The sequence below is a fragment of the Lissotriton vulgaris genome, chromosome 3_1, assembly GCF_964263255.1.
Source record: "Lissotriton vulgaris chromosome 3_1, aLisVul1.2, whole genome shotgun sequence".
In the NCBI taxonomy this organism is placed as follows: Eukaryota; Metazoa; Chordata; class Amphibia; order Caudata; family Salamandridae; genus Lissotriton; species Lissotriton vulgaris.
In genome coordinates, this window is record NC_141689.1 from 1,221,899,865 (window position 1) to 1,221,916,867 (window position 17,003).

General features: G+C 45.9%; 1 protein-coding gene across 1 annotated transcript in view; it reads right to left on the reverse strand.

Moving 5' to 3' along the window:
- The window catches only part of LOC147727675 (uncharacterized), a 382,784-nt gene extending 369,660 nt beyond the window's left edge, over positions 1 to 13,124 (reverse strand). The window contains exons 1-2 of the mRNA XM_086963156.1: positions 13,029 to 13,124; positions 7,530 to 7,596 (exon numbers count right to left, since the gene is read on the reverse strand). The gene's annotated coding sequence lies outside the window, so the exon portion shown is untranslated. The remainder of the gene's footprint in view (positions 1 to 7,529; positions 7,597 to 13,028) is intronic.
- Positions 13,125 to 17,003: the final 3,879 nt, after the last annotated feature.

The following is a 17,003-nucleotide window of genomic DNA, read 5'->3' on the forward strand; positions in this document are numbered from 1 at the left end:
GCATATACGCTTATAAGAGTAATGTCCCTCCTATTCCATATGCCTTTCACTGCCACATATGTCTCATTTGGGTCTGTCCATGTGTGTTCAGTTCTAAAAGGCCGGGCTTTCTTTATTAATATGCAACCCCACTCGTCCCGGAAGAGAAGCCGGTATGCGCCAGTGTCTTGTAAGCGCCTCTACCCAAAAACTTACACTGCCTGCCTTTCAGATGCCTTTCTTGCAGAAAAATTATCTCGGGTTTCAACCTTTTATGTATGCCAAGACTAAGCCTCTCTTTACTTTGCCCCCCAACCCATTGACGTTCCAAGAGAGGACGGAGTATCTGTCATCGTTCTGTACGGCCATGGTGTCATTTTGGAAGGCAAGTATCAGTGCTGTAAATGCCCCATATCAGTCCCTTAAAAAAAAACAAAATACCTTTACCCCAAAACTCCCCCACAAACTCCCCTCCCTTCCTGTCTCCGTTCCCCCCACATCCTCACATGTCCTACACTTGACCCTACAATCACCAACATAACAAGCATAGGTGTCCTTGAGGTGTCTGTCGCTCCCACCCTTCCCCTACCCCCAATAACAACCAAAACTATAAAGGATATGTCTCTAGTTCCCAGAAGATGGTTAACACAGTCTCTTCCTTGACTCAGGCATGCCTGGGCAGGGTGGGCCTGGTGCAGTTGCTGAATCGCCGATTGGTTCTTCCGTCTCACCCAAGATTGACATTTCTTCGACACTTTTGTGTTGCTGTATTTGATGATCTGGCTCCACTTCCAGGCCGCCGTCTCGGACCCTTCTGCCTGGTGTATGGCTTTGAGGAGAGGGTGGTCACCATCAGTATCCTCTACGGAGTCCTGGTCAGATTGGGCAGCATGCGTGCTGTCTCCATGGGTTGAGTCTCCAGTGGCAGCCCTGCCCCCCCCCTCCCTCGAATCCTCTTTCGTTCTTGTCCCCTTCCGTCTATACGGTGTCCCTGGCTGCATTGACCCCAGGCATCTCGGGTTTCATGCTGTGAGACGCCGTGGCGGTTTCATCCTCTGCGGTGAAGGCTCCCGTTTTGATTGCAAAGCTCCTGAGTGAGCTGCGGTACCGCTGGCCTTTGGTCCAAGTCTTGGGCGTTCCTCAATCCAGGCACAAGCCTCCTCTGGTATTTGGAAGAACTGAGTCGAGTCCTGAAAGATCTTTTGAGCTCGACTGGGAATTGAAGCATATATTGAATGCGCAAGGCCCGAAGTTTGACTTTCACAGAGTCGAAGGACCTTCACATTTTCTGTACCTCCCTGGAATAGTCAGGGAAGATCATGACCCTGGCATTGGCCAACTTAATTTCACCCATTTTCCGGACTTCCCTTAGGATTACATCTCGGTCCTGATAGTTCAAAGAAATGGCAATCAAGGGACGGGGCGGAGCCTGGGGTGAAGGTCTCACAGCCAGCATCCTAGGTGCCCTTTAAATGAGAAAGCAGGTGGAGAACTTAGCTCCTGGGAGGGCATCGCGTAACCATGTTGTCAAGTTAGCAACGAGGTCGACGTTCTCCTGTCCTTTGGGTATACCAATAAAGTGGAGGTTGTTTCTCCGTGCCCTATTTTCTGCGTCATCGACCTTCCACAAGAGCTCCCGCACGGTAACCTGTAGTTCCTGGATATTGCCCCTGGAGGTACGCGTTACATCTTCCACTTCGGATATGCGGGCTTCCGTTTGAGTGACGCAATCTGCAATATTGCGAACGTCCTGCCGTACGTATCTCTGCCATTTTGCCTTCAAGGGCTTCCCTTGAGGCATGAATCGCCTGAAGGATAGCTGCATTGTCAGGTGAGCTTGCGGCGTCTCCCTCTGGCTCTGTGTGCGCAGGGAGCACCATAGTATATTTGTCCATTTTCCCCTGGCTGTGCGTCATAGGTTCCTTGTCCCTTGCCATCTCTAGTCTGGGAGAAAGTACTCCAGCCAGCAACCCCGCCTGGGGGTAGAAACGCCAATAGGAAAGGCACAAACTTGTGTCGAGGCTAGTATCACAGGAGGATGCACTCCGGGGGCAGTTACAACATGCCCCCCGCTATGTAAAGCAAACACAGAGCCCACCGTTCAGTGTCGTCTTCACGAGCCATGCCCCCACAAGGCCTTCTCAGCATGTGGATGTAACTGTCAGCGGGGACCTCCCATTTCATAACACATATTTATGGCTGCAGGGAGCATAGCATTTGATGAAGCGATGTTGTTGTCCTCAGAAGGGTGGCTTGCCACCTGCCCACTCCTGGAGCAGTACTGACTCTACAACGCCGCATTTGGTCTCTCAGCAGTAAGGGTCCAGCGCCCTCTGCGTACCAATGGTATGCTTGCCCCACAGACGTGCAATACAGCAGGGCCCCACAGCTGCCCATTCCCTGGGGGTAGGGGGGGGCAGCCAGACACACGGGGCGCACCTGACCCTGTCGCCCCCAGGGGGTCAATTCCGGCCAACGTGTGTAGAGTGGCAAGACAAACTCGGCACAGTTCAAGCCAGTGTTCAGTGTTTAGGGGCCCTGGGCCTACCGGTCTCGTCTCCACATCGTGGGAAACACTCATCAGGAGGCGTACATCCCTGGCTGGCCCCCACCCCTGCCTGTACCTTGGGCGCCATGACCAGACGACCACTTGAGTCAGGATTCACAGGAGGCGGGGGGTCCACGTCCGGAGAACTTCTAGCGGGTAGGCCCGTACCGCTACCGCACTGCGGGGGAGGCAGCAGCGGTGACTCTGGCGGCGATCTCTGGGCCGCACACACTTCAGGCTCAGCCATTCCGCACCCACCGTCCTCCAGCCCCCGGCGATCCGGCCCGAGACAAGAGTGTGGGCAGCTCCGACGTCTAGGGAGTAGTCAGCCGTGGCCACAGGTGCCAACAGGGTCTCGGCGCAGCCCCTCTCACTGCAGCAGGAACTGAACGAGGAGGCCCCACCTCGGCACACAATCTGCGACACCCCTCCGCTCTCCCAACCGGGGCGGGCAGCTGCACCAGTCTTGTGCTTTCAGCACGCTCCCCTCAGCCTCTGGACTACACCCAATGCCAGATCCAGCCAGAAGGCAAGGTAGGCGGCCACTGCAGATCAGCTCCGGGATGACAACCCCTCCGGGTGGGCTCCTCACAGGGCCGGAATCTACACTGGAACCAGGCGGCCATCTTGGCGCTGGGCCCAGTCTTCCCCTCGGCTGTGCTGGCCTCTTCGCTCCACCTGTGGTGGCGGTTTGTGGTGTTTCTCCTGTGAGCCGGGGGTTGGTATGTAGTCAGCCAGCGAATTGTAATCTTCAGTTGTGGCTAAAAGACAGGATAAGGACCAGGATTTACAGTGGGCGGGTGGAGCTCCAGCAAACGCTGCTAGTCAGTCATGGCGTTGGAGACGCCCCAAAAATGCCTTTTGCCATTCTTGACCTTGTCATATCCAAAGCAAATATGCTAACTACTGCTGACCCTATATCAGTAGACTGGTCTGATCACTTCTTGATTCCTTTTTGTCTGCACCTATCCCACTCTTTAACCCTTGCCCAACCTAAAAGGTCTACTTCCTGGTTCGGAAACTCCAAAAACATCAACAATGACACGCTGTGCAACTCAGCTATGTTTTCACTTCCAATCATCGACCCCAACTCTGATGTCAACGATCTCACCTCCCAATGACTTTCCGGTCTTTCAATCAAAATTGATAAGGTTGCTACACTACAAAGTAAAAAGAAAAGACCTACTCCTTCTGCCCCATGGTTCAATAAATCCCTCTATGAATAAAGGAAGAATTTGAGGTTTCTGGAGAAACAATGGAGACAATCTCCTTCCATCACTAACCTATCTAATCTAAGTTTAGCAAGATTGAGTTACCACAAACACATCTTTTGTGAAAAAGCGCTGCACTTCAGTACCCTCCTCAATGCAGCCCAAAACTGACCTAAAAAGTTATTCAACCTCATCAAAAGCACCAACATCTCTATCTCAATCATCAAATTTGACGACCCTCCCAAGAAAGAAGCAGAATGCACTCTACTCTTCGATGAGAAAGTGAAATTGCTTGTGGATCAAGTTATTCGCCCTACTCCCCCTTGAGGTTCATAAATCATTAGTTGCGTGGCAGCAATTTGACGTCATCACTGAGGAGGCCCTCCTCAAAAGCATTCTAGAAACTAAACCCTCAAATCATTCTTTTGACCCCACACACAGTGACATCTCCATTGACTTCTAGACCCACACTCTTTCCTACTGGGCCAAACTGATAAACCTCTTCCTCAACCAAGGCTCACTTCCTGTTGCCCTTAAAACAGGACAAGCTACCCCACTTCTTAAAAAACCCTCTGCTGATGTGAATGACTTCAACAATTTCCACCCTATCACCAACCTCCCCTTTCTTGTGAAAATCACAGAAATCTATGTAGCAAAGCAACTTTCCCTTCACATCAGGAATAACAACCTCCTTTACAAATTCCAATCTAGTTTCATACAAGGCTATAGCACTGAAACTGCCCTGCTTCAAGTGATCTACGATGGCCTGTGTATACTTGATTCTGGTGAGTCTCGTCTCTTGATTCTTCTTGACCTATCCGCAGCCTTTGACACTATCAACCACAAAACTCTTCTGAACATTTTAAAACAAAGAATGATTTTTGAAGGCACAGTGCGCAAATGGTTTGATTCATTCCTTTCGGATAGATCTCAAATGATCAAAATAGGAAACGCTCGCTCTTCTTCAATGTCTATTGGACAAGGCGTCCCTGAAGGCTCTATCCTCGCACCCACTTTGTACAATCTTCACATGGAACCATTGGGAAATCTCCTTAAAGAAGCTGGGATCCGCTATCACCTCTATGCAGATGACACCCAAATTTACCTTAAGGTGTCTTCCGCACACGACATCTCAATCCTCACCTCAACACCACTCTCAACTCCATCCAAAATTGGATGTCAGCTCATCAATTTATTCGAATCCTTCCAAAACAGAATTCCTTCTTCTCTCTACCTCTCTTTATTCTCCTCCTGTTCAACTTTGGATGGACAATCTGAACTTACTTAACAACAAACCTATTGCTGTCAACAGCGCTAAATCCCTAGGTTTCATACTTGACAAATGGCTCAATCTATACTCTCATATCAATACCATTGCCAAGAATGCAAGTTACCGACTGCGCCTTCTCTGGAGGGTTATGTGTTTCTTTCCTGTGCAAGACCTAAAAACCTTGGTCTAATCACTGGTTCTCCCCAGATTGGACTACTGCAACTCTCTCCTTGCTGGCCTCCCCTAAGCCCACCTTTCCCTCTTAAATCCATACTCCATTCAGCCGCACGCTTTGTATATGGGGCCAAATGATATGATCACATCACTCTCATAATGTCTTCTCTTTGCTGGCTTCCCATCAAAGTAAGACCAATTTACAAGACTATCTATCTCACCCACAAAGCCTTTCACTCTCCCACCCTTCACTATTTGGAAAATTAACTCAAAATCTCAGGCGGCTCTAGACCTTCACGCAATGCTGAAAAACTACTGCTCAAGTCCCCTACTTTCAAAAGGGAAGATGTATGGCTCAATCCTTTTCAGGCAATGCAGCTAGAATCTGGAACTCACTTCCACCAACCCTCCAAACAACAGCCTCAATCCGGACCTTTAAAACAGATATTAAATCTCTTCTCTTCAGAAGACACTTCCAGGCTTAATTCAACTCTCTCTCTCTCATGTCCCTCAAGACTACTTGGCAGTCATTTGAACGCAACACTGTAAATATGTCTCTTATACCAGTATTAACCTATTTTTTGCACTTCCTATTTTATATTTAGCTTTTCAATTAGCCTGATTGCATTTGTTACTTGTTAGTGTGTAATTCTCCTTATGTAATGTACTTGGTTCTAATGTAAGCGATACCAAAGGGGATGATGGACGGAGCGTTGGAGCAAATCAAAGACTCACCCCCAGTCAACTGATCTGGGCTTAATCCATCTTCATTCTTTAGCTCACTCCACCACCCCAGTTCAGACATGGCCATATGCAAATCAGTCTGACCCCGTGCCTCATGGGAACAGTCCAGCCCGAACTGCAAAGCCAAGTCTTCCCTGGACCGGAAACAAGCATCCTTGACCCAGCGTATAGGGCTGATAGGGCGCAGATGGGCACCAACAATATGCTTGCAGCCCTATACGACAGAAGACTGGCAACGAAGATGGTGGGACTCACAAAAATCACGACCACACTGTGGCATACAGCACAGGCTAAACTAGGGTGGAAAGGTAGAATCACCAAACTTACCCCACTATGGGACACCAAAGCGTTGGGGCGACTGAGACACAGTAAGGGCTTCACACAATGCGACAACATCGGTATATCAACGGTAGGAGACTTATGGGACAGGGGAACAGTGGTTCTCTTTACCCAGCTCCAACAACAATATGAATTAGGAACGACTGAATCATATAGATATGTGCAGATTAGGCATGCTCTGCTTACGGCCATACCAGCAGACACAGAGGTCCCGGAGGCAAACCCTCTTGAAGACTGCCTTACCACGGACTATATGCAACGCCACATCCCTCACATATCGTAAATTGATTAACAACCTACCAGATCCTACATTAAAATTGAGAGAGAAATGGGAAGTTGAATTAGGAGACATGGACAATTCCGAATGGAACGAGGCGCTGGCATCTCCGAAAGAGGTGGGCATCTCGGCTAAGTTCCGTCTAGTGCAGCTCAAAATCCTGCACCGGGTGTACTACACGAGAAGTACTCTACACAAAATACAACGGGCCCAACACCCCTACTGTCTTTGCGGATGTGGGGAGGAGGGAACATTTATACATACCATGTGGGAATGTCCCCGTATAGCCGAGTATTGGAGACAAGTAATGCGAACCATCCCCCAGACGCTGGAGGTGTCCCTTGTCCCTGAGCCACGCAAATGCCTGCTAAACGTATGGGAGCTGAATGACCTCACTAGATACGGTCAAACCTGGTCTACAGTAGGCATGCTAGTAGCGAAGAGAGACATAGCTCAGAAATGGGGTGCAGCAGAACTTCCCACGTTAGCACAGTGGTGTAAGAACATGGATATGGTGATGATTACAGAAAGGGCGGTCTATACGGCAAGGGCGAGCCCACGCAGGTGGACCAAGATTTGGACCCAGTGGAACGTGTTCAGGGGGAGATTTGTGACCACTGCAAGAGGACGAACAAACAGATTTTGATGAGAACGATGTCGAAGAGTGAGTCAGGGAGGGGCAGGGTAGATAGGCTTAGAGTTTCTAACCAAAACTAGAGGTATTTGGACAATTACATATGGAATGAGAGACCTGATTGATTAGACCAGTGGTACATTCTATTTGTCATGATTGCTCAACTGTATGTTTTAGGCCGAATTTGATGATGCTTGATATTATGTTCAATTACATGTGATATGCGATGCCTGATTGGCCAGACCAGTGTTATACCCTAATTGTCATGCTTGCTACAGTGTATGTTTTACGTACTGTTCTTAATCAATAAAATATATATATTTTTTTAAAACATCAGATAATGCCAAGCTTACCGAGATTTTCAGCTGTACCGTGACAACATTCCACAGAGATTTGGGCTTCTGATTCTTCTTTTTGTTTCTGAAAAAAATAGCAATGTACTTTTTTTTTGTTGGCTTAGTTTTGTATAGCGTGAACTAGACAACAGGGTGTCAGAGCGCTTTAAATTACATACAACAAAAGTAGCAAAATATTGTGAAGAAAATGTGAGGGCGAAAGCTAGTATACCAGAGCAGTTTCGAGTGATATGTACCAGAGGGTGAACATTAGAGACAAACTAGGTCACATTGCTGTGTTCACTATGTGCCATCACATTATCATGTTTGTAAAATATAGACGTGTTACAATGCAGCGCTTTGTTCAAAGGCCGTTTCTTGATCCAGAAGTTTTTTGGATCCGTTTTGATAGTCTAGAACGAGCGGTTGGGTCAATTTCCTATAGAGATAAACTTTTATATTTTGGGCGTGCTTCCCGAATAGAGATTGAGTTTTATTTATTAAACCTTATAGGTTGTGGTAGAAGGGAGTTTATTGTTTCTTTATAACGAGCATCCACCAGAAGTAGGGGTGAGTTTTTGAGCCAGGCATTCTGGGGTGCCACGATTAATGGCTTTGTGAGAAATGCATTCAACTTTGTTGTTTAAAACGGTGATAGTCACATGTTGAATGAAATTATAAATATGGCAATATGATTGTAGCCTCTTGTTCCTGAAATAAGTTGTGCAGCAGGGTGTCAGACTGCAACCTGATCTGCTGGATGACACAAAAAGATCGGTGTAAAAGCCCAGAGACTCTCGGAATCAGCCCTTTGCCTGGGTAAATGAGCTCTCTTAAGGTGGGCGAGACTCTATATATTAAACCTCTGTTGTTTGTATACCCAGACAGGGTTGGAGCTATTTGAACTGGTGAAAAATAAATGTGTAAAGATTACAAGTTTATTTTTTGTCAGCTAACATACAGAGCTGATCCCCGACAATCTGTAGCCCAACACTATCGTCAGAAGCATCATTAGGATGCCAGCGGGGGCGGATCTAACATCCATATGCTGTCTTGTGCAACTTTCACACATGGTTTAGGTCTGATTTTGTGACGTTTGGGGAAACTATTGTGGATTATGTGCATCAGCCTCAACGTGATTTCATCAGAGCCAAAAGGCTGTGAATTCACTACAAGTGTCTGGTTGAAAGGTCATGCTACTTCATATCTGTGGTTAGAGGGGGTAAAACTGTACACAGAAATAACATTTCTGGAACACTAGTGCACTTTTCTCAGAGCCGGTCCTAGGCCTTCTGAGGCCCCGGGTGAAAGGGAAGATGTGAGGCCCCTCTAATTGCACAGAAAGTGACTTCGCAGGACTTTTGATCTTAGTTATTTGGCATCACTGAAGGAAACTAATGTGGATATCAGTAACATGGACAAAAAGAGGAGGGAATGGAAAACAGGTGAGCAAATATCCATGAGAGGACATGCCCCCAAATTCCCGCCAAGATCACTCCGCTCGGCTGCGGCACACAATCTGGTAGTCCCTGAATTTAAAAAGTCTCAATGGGGTGTAAGAAACTTTGTAGGCAGAACATCACGACTCTGGAACTCCCTTCCACTTTCACCTGAACGGATAACAAATCTGTTAGCATTCAGAAAAGCATTAACACTTGGATTTTCAATCAGTAGCTTCCTTTCTTCACTGCTTACCAATTTAGATGGTTACCTGTTTGCTCCGAGTCCAGCGCCTAGACACCTCAGGGTATTAGTACGCTCTATAAGTCTCACTTTCATATTATTTCATTTCATTTAGTCTGTTTAGTGAATCACCATTTCAAGGGCTGGCCTCACATTTGTCTAAATGACGGGGATCACACACTTTCAGGGACACAATCTTCCCTGTTCACAGAAGAGTGACAGAACTGAAGTGGATGTACACACTTCAACAACTTGGCTCATTTAGTAATGTGCATTTGTACATTTATTTATTTTTTCTACCTGCCGAGAAACCTCTTCCATTCACTGCATCTTAAGTGCAATAATTTATGATGATTCTTTGAGTCACAACGTGGATTTTTTAAATGGTATTGCCTGTTTAGCGCTCTGAAGCGCCACATATTTGTGTAAAACCCATGTGACTTGGACCCAGCATCGCTTATCTCTGAATGTCGTCTAGACCGTAATTTGGCTGCCTTTTTTTTTATCAGCCTACTCACACATTTTTTTTTAACGATTGCGGACATTTTGAATATTTTGCCTTTCTTTTACCCCTTTTCTTGTGTGGTCAGACACTTAATCTTCTGAGATTTTGAAGGTGTCCAAGTCCGTGCGGGGGCACTTGAGGTAAAACAGACTCCCAGAGGGTCTCCTGACGCTAGGCCTCTGCAGGCAGGCCATTGTATTGAAGAGTCTCTCATCACAGGGGCCTTCTCCGAAGCCACCATGCCTGGCGGGACTGGGAGTGGCCAATCTTTAGCAGCCTAGCTGATTTCAGAGCCTTGCCCGGTGTGGAGGCCTGAACTGCTTTAAACTTGACAGACGGCCATCCAGAGAGGTATTTTTGGCTGCTTGATGCCCTGAGAGCCGAAAGATCACTCGGCCTGACAGAAATCTTTGTGGATTTTCAGAAATGCTCTTTCATAGAATGTGAGGATATGTGGTGTAATGGCCTGAACTGCCGCCTTTAAAACTGGGGAACCAGGTTCGAGTCCCAGCGTCCGCTCACCATCCTGTGATTCTAGGCAGATCACTTAATCTCCCCTTGCCTTAAAATAAACCTTAGTCAGCTGCAATCTTTCCAATTTATTTTTTGAGCCTACCAAACGTCGCTAGTTATTGACTCGACGCAGGTCAAAATTAGGTCCTATCGCTGGCCGTAACAATCAATTATGCTCAGAGTGAAGAGGGTGGTATTTCCAGCATACACTTCGACTCTTGCACAAATTCTGAATCGGGAGCAAATGAAAGTTCACACTTGATTCAGAATTATTCACTTTACTATTGCCGCAACCCATGTTGTTTTACCTCAAAGCGTTTGTGAAATGTTTGCTAGTACACAGCATACATTTCAGGTTTTGAGACACAGAATGAATGAAAGTTAATGCAACAAGCACCTTCCCCTCCCCCCCACCTCCCATTTGGAGGTACAAAACTCAGAAAAAGTGCACAAGCAAAACGCTGCACCTGACAGTATCACAAACTGCAGATATGCTATTACCACACCTGCATTTGAAAATAGGAGCCCGTGTGGAATCTAAATTATGCTTCACATTTGTAAGCATTTGTTGATTTTGACCCACAAAAAGGAGTACAATATACGTGCTAGAAACCGAAGTCCTCCACAGCAGTGACTGCTACAACACGCTAGTCTTGCTGGCTGCTATCTGCAGCCAGATTTACTTAGATTCCACGCAACGTGGCATCCGAATTTGCTGGGATGGGCTGTGCAAATGACAAAACACAACCTATAGCCAAATACACTCAACTTGGCTAGCTGTTCTTTTAATCGAGTGTGCATTAGGTGTTTTATTTATTATTATTGTTATGAATTTTACAATACAATTTTACAATACAATATTGGTGATGAAATCGTATTTCAATACATTTGGGAGGAGGCTGACTGCCGATGAGCGGTGCAGCTTTGCACCGTGCACAGAATCACGCCATAGTGCAAAGGCCCTGCACACTGCACGGTTTGTACTGGAAGCAAACCCTTCCAGTACACATTTCTATGTAAAACACCCGTAGAAGGGTCCGATGCACTGGAAGTGCACGGTGCACCGCAGCAAGCGTGCAGTGTGTGTGAATCGGAGGGGGTGAGGGGAGGAGCGGCATTGTTTCCACTAGGCGGTGATTCATCCCCCTACACACCTTTTTGACGCCAAGCAGCACCAAGTAGATTTGCCTCTGAGAAAAGGCCACCTTTCCAAAGCAAAACACCTTTTGTGCATAAAAGGGAATACCTGTCGCCACTTTGCACTGCTATGCACCACTTCCATGGCGCTTGTACCGGCACAAAAGCATTAGTAAATCTGGCCGTACATAGCTTTGTAGGGGACAAGTAGTTCTATAATATTGCTCATTATTAATACCGCGCCTCTCTGCTGAGACAGTCCAGAAGTGTTGATGTTTTGACGTAATTATATTCTGGCACTGAGAAATGCAAACACACAAGGCTAAACCTTTTGTTTGACAAAGTGTAAATAATGTGTGAAAACGGTACAACAGTACAGTGTTCTAGAAGATGAGAAGATGCAATGCAGCCAGAAAGAACAGGAAAACTAGTTCATGGTTTTCACACTGCCTCCTCCTGGCCCACACACAGAACGACATACATAGCAAACATGCATGTGAGAACTAGAAATACATTAGACATGGCCTGGAATTTAGTGCCTAGCATCATAATCAGAAAAGAGAATACAGTATGTTAAAGCATAATATTTTTAACTAGTCCAATAAAAGGTATATATAATACCGTGGACTCCCGCATCATGAATTCTGCTTTAGGTAGTGTTTCTTAAAACTTTTTTGATCTTTCATAACCATTTTAAATCTAAATTATTTCTTTAAAAAACAGCAACAGTTATGAAGTAGAGATTCCAAGGCGTGAGCAAAGAGCCTCTTTCTTGCATATGATATTAACTAACTTTTGGATGGAGGTAAAACACAGGTCAGAATGAAGTAGCTCACGAAAAACACACCTTGAAACCTGGTGAGATAGCCTTTATTAGAAACGTTTCCTCAGTAGCCCCTTTAAAATATTTTCATGCATACAGTTCCCTAGAAGTGGTTCTAGAAAGATGAGCGTTTCAGAAATATTTATAACTAATCGAGGGAGGGTGTGTGTTTTTTACATAGCAGGCAGGCAAACTGTTTCTAAGCAATCTTAATCTGTAGGTAACAGAGGAGTACATGAAGATCGGTGATTTGACAAGGATCACACAATATTAAAAAGTGGAGAGACCACAATTAGAACACTGAGGTTTCCAGATTCGGTATAGGACAATTTATTCTTGGGGCAAGCAAGATCTTCTTAGAATTTCTCTTTGCTCAAATAGGTGCTATTTCTGATATTTGTTTCCCTCGTCTTCATTGCTTGATTTTGCGCGCAAGAAAGTGTCACTCATAGTTGTTGAAATGTCACTCATAATTAGGCTGAAATTATGAAAATGCCACACATGGCAATCTGTAACCTTGGCAGCTATGTATTAAATAAATAAATACATAATAATGTAACAATCCTGGCGTGGAAAGCCGGGCAGTGGTTTAAAATGTTCTACAAACTCAATAGACAAGATCCCCACCCACCCTTTAGGACCTAATCAGAGAAACGCGGACGGCCCATTACAACCATTTTTAGCTCCGCCCCATGCCCACTCCCCAATCAATACTGCTGTGACAGTGTCAAACACAGATGGGGCGTGTCCCACTCCCGCCACCAACGCAGGAGCTTGCCAGAACACAGATCGCTGCCCTAACTAATCGTCAGGGTATATTTTTACCAGTTACGCACGCACGTGATGGATTGTCTACCTATCTCTCTTTGCCGTACGACCTCAGGTACAATCTCTGCTATACGCACTTCGTCGACTCCATCAACTGCCTCCACCTCCACACCAGACGCGCAGCATAATGAAACAGAAAACGGACTGTCTTCTTGCTCCCCGCTGGTGGCCATCTTGCAACGGTGTTCCTGTTTTTGGCCTTTGGGAGGGATCGGTCGGTTGCAGTAATTAGATTTTGACTGGCACCACGCAGTTTATGGTGGTCTGAGAAACGCACTGGCATTTTAATTAAAAAAATACTTTCTCGAAAGGTGGAGTGGTCACTTTGGAATAACCACCTTGCCTTTTCTCTGTAGTTGAAGAAAGTAAAGTAAACGTAGTGTTGGCAGCGACCAGTTACTCACTGTAAAGGGAGACCCAAGAATTGAACCGTACCTTCCTATTCCCATAATCTGGGCAAAGTAGGTGCAATATGTGTAAACTCATAATTAGTGGAGCCATTGCATGAAGTCATAAGTGCCAACATTTTACAACTGGCAGGTGGGAGATTCTGAAATAAAAAACAGGAAAAAGTATTTTCCCCATTGACTAGTATTGTTGCGGAGGTCTTAGACGGAAAGCAGCTGAATAGGGCGTTAAGTGGACCTGGTCTTTCCGTTGCTGAGCACAAGCAATTCTAAAAAGCAGGTGCTGCGACAGGTCCCTATCGGCCTCTCCATTTTTACCCCCATGTAGTGACACAGCACAGAATAACAGTCCTGCCAAGTATCACGCATCACACGTGACTCTAACGCATTTCAGTGTGGTGATCCGCATCACCGCACTGAAATGCATTGTCACGCATTTGCATAGTGTATGAGCGTCACTTTAGCGCTGCCTAAAACGGTAATATTATGGAGTGTGGCAGCTAGCACTGCAGCGCTAGCTGCTTCTGCCGGTTTGGTGCTGTAGCTGCTGAGCTAGGCTGAAAGCTGGCAGGCAGCTCCAAAGTATGAAAATGATGTCCCTGCGTGTCTCTCCGCTCTCGCATGGTAGTGCGCAAAGGCTACTAACATCACAGGCAGGGGAGCCCCAATGACATAAAGCCATACCTGGCGCCGCCGGGTGACGTCACGTCCTGCTGCGCCTGCCGAAGGCGGGGAGTTTACTTTGGAACTACTGTCCGCCTCCTGACTCCTGCGGTGCGTGCGGGCGCCTTACAGTCTCTCTCTATGAACTGCACTAACTTATGCAATGGGTATGGCAGCTCAGCTCGCAAAATAGACTGCCGCACATTGTGTGATCCCGACGCGATAGACCAGACCCCACCGGCTTTCTTGTGAAGTTGCAGCGTTTTAGGTACAGTTATGGCAACATTATTTATAATTATGGCAGAGCTCGCATGCAGGCGGCGGCCGCAATTTATCAAATGTCCGCACGCACATAATTGCAGCCAGTAGTGGGCTCGCTAATTGCCTTCCGCCAGTCCTGTAGCCACAGCCCGCCCTAACAGCCCCCAGCACCACCATCCCCGTGTGTGGAGGACAGGGACTCGGTCGGTTAGGCTTCATCTGCCCTCCTGCCTCCAGTCACGTGTGGGCTATGTACATCCCTTGCGAGTGGCGGCACACTGACTTGGGGCCAGTCTGCCTGTTCAGCTGACAAATCATCTCAAGCGCGCACCGGCCACTGCAGTTACCGTGAGTTCACTAGGGCCTTGTAGCAACGCTAGAAAACAGCCTGCAGTGTAGCATGACACTCAAGGGCTGCAAACACACTATTCCTCTCGGTGCACTGCAGAACGTGATTGTAATGCGCACAGTATATAATGGTCACTCAAAGTGTCAATGCTTTGGCCGTAGAATGTCACTCCCAAGTAATCTGAAATCATGGAAATACCACAAAATCAAACTGAAAACATGGCAGTTATAGAGAGTCATGATAGGGCGGACAGAGTTCCCCAGAACCCATGGAGGGCTGTAGGTCGTCGAGGGAAGTGTGATGCCAGGCACTTGGAAGCAGAGCACCTCCCACACTCACACTAAGTGCCCTTCCATTTCTGGCACTTTGCACCAGTTTTAAGTTCTTCTTAGAGTTTCTTGTTGCTCAAATGGGTGTAATTTCTGTTATTTATAAGTTTCCGTAGTATTCATTGCTTGATTTTGATCAAATGAAAGTGTCACTCATCGTTGTTGAAATGTCACTCATAATTACACTCAAACTTTGAAAATGTCACACATAGCAATCTGAAACATTGGCAGCTATGGAGTAATTACGGAAACATGTAAGTTAAATAGAATATTTTATTCCAAATATAAGAGCTTGTGGGAAAGGAGCGGTGACTATGCAGAGTCACGGGGAAAGACCAGTTGCATAGGTGTGACGTCACTTATATGCATGCTGAACATTCCATGTCTGGAGCGTGCCTGGTAACGAATGGGAAGTGGGACCAAACAATAACAACTAGACCTACAACATCTCCCTTTGTAGGGAAAAGGTTTACAACAATTCGTTTTCTCTAAATGCATTGGGCAACTTGGATATTCTGCCAAACCTGGTGCAGGTGCCCTCCAAACCACCCTGCACATACGTAGAACTCAAGGACTCAGGAGCAACAGTGGAGGATGCGTGACTAGGATCAACACTACTACCACGGTGCTGGAAACAAACTGTATCGTTAACATGAAGTTTGTTAGTGTGGTTACTAGTATCAGTGCAACTATTTTCAACAGAGCTATCCTTCTCACGTACAAGGTTAACTGGTATACACATTTCACCTACTTGTGTAGAACAGTCTTGTTCATTTTCACACGGGTAAGTATTTAACCAAGAAAACTCATTGTTACAATCAGCATTCCCTTTCTTTCCCTTGTGCAATATATCAACCTGACTTTTGTTAAGCCTTACTGCATCACTTTTGTTGCGCCAACCAGCATTTTTGAGGTGAACAGCGCTATCAGAGACCTCTACAATTTCTTCAGGATCGAGGAATTTAGACTCCCCTTTGAGATGATGACCAGGTTTAGTGACCAAAGCCCATTCCCCCTTGCAGAACTCCTTGTTTATAGCCCTGTGCACCTTGTCATGATACTTTTTGGATTTCAACTGACAATCTGTGATTTTCTTTTTGACCTGTAACTGATCCTCATTTACTACGATAGTTGAAGGCAAGGCGCCTTCTGACAACTCAAACTTAGGAACGATATCATTGTCACATCTTCCTCTCATTAAAAAGAAAGGGGAGAAACCTGTGGTGCTGTTGGGTGTGGTATTGTAAGAGAAGACTCTTTCCTGAACAAAGTCTTTAACTGGTAATTTAGACGCCAAAGCTAGTTGAATGCCGTCCTTGAGGAAGCAATTGACTCTTTCAATTTGTCCATTTGACTTTGGGGAGTATAACAAGTCTTCTCTTGGCGAACACCGTGTAAAGAAGTCAGTAATTTTGTTTGAAGTTAGTTGTTTCCCATTATCTGAAACGATGATTCGAGGATTACCTTCAATGGAGAAGCAAGTACGTAGAAAGTTTATGACTGCATCAGAGTCAATGGTACTGACAAACTTGTGATATATCCATTTTGAGTAATAGTCACTAACTGCAATAAAAAATCTGGAATCATGTTCAAGAAGTTGAAATGGTCCAGCCATATCAATGGCAAATTTGAACCATTCAGAGTTGGGAATGGAAACAAGTTGCATTTCTTGAGCCCTAAGTTTCAAATGTTTGTCAGATTTGGTACATATATCACATCTTTCGATAAAAAGATTAACATCAAGGTCCATGCCGGGCCACCAGTAGTGCTCTTTCAGTATTCTTTTGGTCATTGTAGCTCCTAAATGTGATTTATGCGCTACTGAAAATAATTTGCTTCTAATCATAGTGGGGGTAACAAGTAAATCTCCTCTTCTAAGGAAACCTTTGAAAATATTCAACTCATTGGCCACATGTAAAAAGGTTCTCAAATCAGACGGTAGATTGCGAACAGGAGGCCATGCAATAGACATGTACCTTTTAACTTTCAAAATT